This window comes from Rutidosis leptorrhynchoides, chromosome 2 (genome assembly GCF_046630445.1).
Source record: "Rutidosis leptorrhynchoides isolate AG116_Rl617_1_P2 chromosome 2, CSIRO_AGI_Rlap_v1, whole genome shotgun sequence".
NCBI classification, from domain to species: Eukaryota; Viridiplantae; Streptophyta; class Magnoliopsida; order Asterales; family Asteraceae; genus Rutidosis; species Rutidosis leptorrhynchoides.
Genome location: NC_092334.1, coordinates 240,268,584 through 240,272,298, shown reverse-complemented (window position 1 = coordinate 240,272,298; position 3,715 = coordinate 240,268,584). Strand labels below are relative to the sequence as shown.

At 31.1% G+C, this 3,715-nt stretch overlaps 1 long non-coding RNA gene across 1 annotated transcript; it reads right to left on the bottom strand.

Moving 5' to 3' along the window:
- Positions 1–828: 828 nt before the first annotated feature.
- On the bottom strand, positions 829–2,779 carry LOC139891724 (uncharacterized). Its single transcript, XR_011773813.1, has 4 exons — positions 2,736–2,779; positions 2,392–2,499; positions 2,125–2,191; positions 829–1,112 (listed from the first exon to the last, which is right to left on the bottom strand). It is a non-coding gene; the product is annotated as an uncharacterized lncRNA (long non-coding RNA).
- Positions 2,780–3,715: the final 936 nt, after the last annotated feature.

Below are 3,715 nucleotides of genomic sequence, written 5' to 3'. Positions count from 1 at the left end.
GTCTAAACATATTTATTATAGTGTTTCGGTTGATCCTTTTAACTTGTCTTGATTATGACTTCAAAGATCCGCATGTAATAAGTTTCACAAAGGTTGCACAAATCAGACTGAATCTATTCGCTCACTTAACTTAGTTTTTACCAAATATTACAACTCCCTGCATTTGTAAATCATCACATACGTTTTACACTCCATGTAGATGCTACTAATGATTTGGCAAGAGATCATACTTTTTATCAAAGGATGCGATTTAATGATCATAGTACCTACTATTCTACATGTTCTCTATACAGAGCAACGTTAAGCCACTTATTCCTGATTTTGTTACCAGAACAAAAGAGGAACAATAATTAGGATATCAAAGCAGCAGTAATTGTTCTTGAGATGAATGGTTACATTGCTCATGTCTACGCACTTGTGTATTGTAACCCTTAAATCCTTTAAAAATAATTCCCTATTGGCCTAAAATAATACGGAGTAATAATTTTTGTTTCACATGGTTGCTTCATAAAATCAGCAACGGGTGCATGCATCTTTAACATAAACATTCTAGGTATGCCATTGGTCTTGGTGGAGCTTCATTGAATTGATAATGCTCTTTTTATATATCCGCAAAATAGAAAACTAACGTACCCGGTAGGAAATTTATAGTGGATAAATATTTTAAGTTTTTGGACATCCACAAACTAATTATAGCCATAACGCGTGTGAAGTAGCAACATAAAATATTTGCAAAAAGGCAAAAAAAAAATAATATTAATAATAATAAATAAATAAAAAGTCATGCGCCTTGTTAGTCTGATAATTTTCCTTCATTTGGAACCCAGGGCATACAGAGCTATCAAATCACTCATCTTGCTATTAACATGCTAATTTTTATTACAAAGGTTAACCAACACGTTGTCTGTCTAAATCTCAGGTCATGGAAGCCATAATCAAGCTTTCAACCCATCCTATGAGTTGGCCAAGACTGTTGCACGGACTTTGAATCAGGGTTTGAGCACGGATTTTCTTGACTTCATGCGCCCTCCAACCTTTGCATTTGATCCTAATGCCAAAATAGCATTTCCTAAATTTGTATCTATCAGCTTTGTGTATATTAACTTTGATATCTGCATAATTGACAGTATTATTATTTATTTATACAATGATAAGAAAATGAATATATATCCTTTAAATGCGTCATTATATTAAAGATGTGACAATTCCACCCATATACTTATGAACATGTCGAACGGGTAGAACGGTTAGATAAGGGACTCATTAGTGCCATAGTCATATTTGTTTAAACATTTTTTAATATAATAAAATGTATCAGAACTATAGATATCCCAAATATTGATCTTATTGATGTCTCGGTTCTAAACTATGGTACTTTACACCCAAGAGAGGTGCAATTTTGACCCATTAACTTATGAATTGGTTGATTCTGATTATATTTTATCTCAAACAATCAAAAGGGTCAGCTAAGAGATTACCTTAAAACGGGAATAGGTCAAGTGGGTCGTCAAGTGGGTCATAATAGTTATAGGCGATGATAATCTTGCAGTGTAATTTTGACTTGTACAAATATAGAACCACCAAAACTCCTTAATTCAGATATCTTGATCATTAGTGCAACAAACTAATAATATTATGTTTACCTATATGTTCATATACTGTGCGTTAAATCTTTATTGCAAAAATAAGTGGTAAGGGTTTCAAAGTAAAGACAGACAAACTAAAATACTAACAGATTTGACCTGTTAAACAACCCGCCACACCAACAAGTGGATCAAAATCCCCAACCAAAACACAAAATCAAAGTTAAGATTCAAGCATGTACTAACTTTCTAAAATATTTAAATCATCTTTATGCCATCAAAAAATATACTTATGACTATTATCAGAATACTCCACCTTCTAAGAACCATTTCAAGAACCAAACACGATGAGACAAAATTTAAAAATCTTGCAGCAAACCATACGCCAGGAGTATAAATACACTAGCTATAATCTGGAACATGTAGCTTGTATTTACCGAATATATATATATATATATATATATATATATATATATATATATATATATATATATATATATATATATATATATATATATATATATATATATATTACACAAACCTCAAAAGTGCCAAAAACTCAAGTCTCCTCAACAGATTCGCTTAGATCATCTTCCTCAATCATTAATCTGAATTCCATCCTCACCATTAGATAAAAATTACAAAACATGTGTTAATCAACATTCATTATTATTGAAATGGTCAATTAATAGCTTATATGTTACAAAATCGGTTCAAAATTTTAACTCATAATCATTGGGCCAAAACTCCGACATATTATTAATCATCCCTCCTAAAAACAAAATGAGGTTTAAATGAATTAACATACCGTATGGAACAACATCACTGTGCCTTTTCTTTGTGCACTGATGCAACAATTTTTGATGTATCTTCTAAATTCATCAATGTAGTACTTTTTATTCTATATGTGATACATCTGCAACAAAATCAGAACATTATTTCACTAACTCTAAAAACATTTTAAGCCATATATGGGACATTTCGTCGAACACCTGGAATACATTCTTTATTTTGTGGTCTTTTTAGAATGGGTAATGATTACATATGTTTTTTATCAAGCAATTTCATAAGAACAATATCGAATTTACATTATAATGAAATGACATATGATCATACTTTAAATGATTTGATAATAAAAGGTGAACCACATACCATCTAGGTGAACCACAAATGATTTGATAAAAAATGAATCAAAAACCAAAACGCTAACAAATAATTTTAATGCTTTGCCTCCTACATACCATCGTCAAATGAAATGACATATAAGCATCCTTTAAAAGCAACAGCGTACGTGAAATGTCCCGTTCATATTACTTATAAACGTTCCATATTAATTGATTTCGTTACGAGGTTTTGACATCTATATGAGACGTTTTTCAAAGACTGCATTCGATTTTTAAAACAACTACAACCTTTATTTTATCAATAAAGGTTTAAAATATTATGACGATTAACAAATAATGATAATCAAAATATAGCGTTCTCACACGACAATTACATATTGGTTTACAATAATATTACACAACAATATATGTCTTCGAATGCAATTTTTCAAACAATATTATACAAGCATGGACTCCAAATCTTGTCCTTAATTTAGTATGCAACAGCGGAAGCTCTTAACAATTACCTGAGAATAAACATGCTTAAAACGTCAACAAAAATGTTGGTGAGTTATAGGTTTAACCTATATATTTATCAATCGTAATAATAGACCACAAGATTTCATATTTTCATTTTTCATAAACATCATCCCATACATAGAGATAAAAATCATTCATATGGTGAACACCTGGTAACCGACATTAACAAGATGCATATAAGAATATCCCCATCATTCCGGGACATCCATCGGACATGATATAAAAACTCGAAGTACTAAAGCATCCGCTACAACGGATGGGGTTTGTTGGGCCCAATAGATCTATCTTTAGGATTCGCGTCAATTAGTAGTCTGGTTTACTAATTCTTAGGTTACCAAGCAAAAAGGGGCATATTCGGCTTCGATCATTCAACCATAGAAAGTAGTTTCATGTACTTGTGTCTATTTTGTAAAATATTTACAAAGCTGCATGTATTCTCATCAAAAAATATTAGATTTTAAAAGTGGGACTATAACTCACTTTCACAGA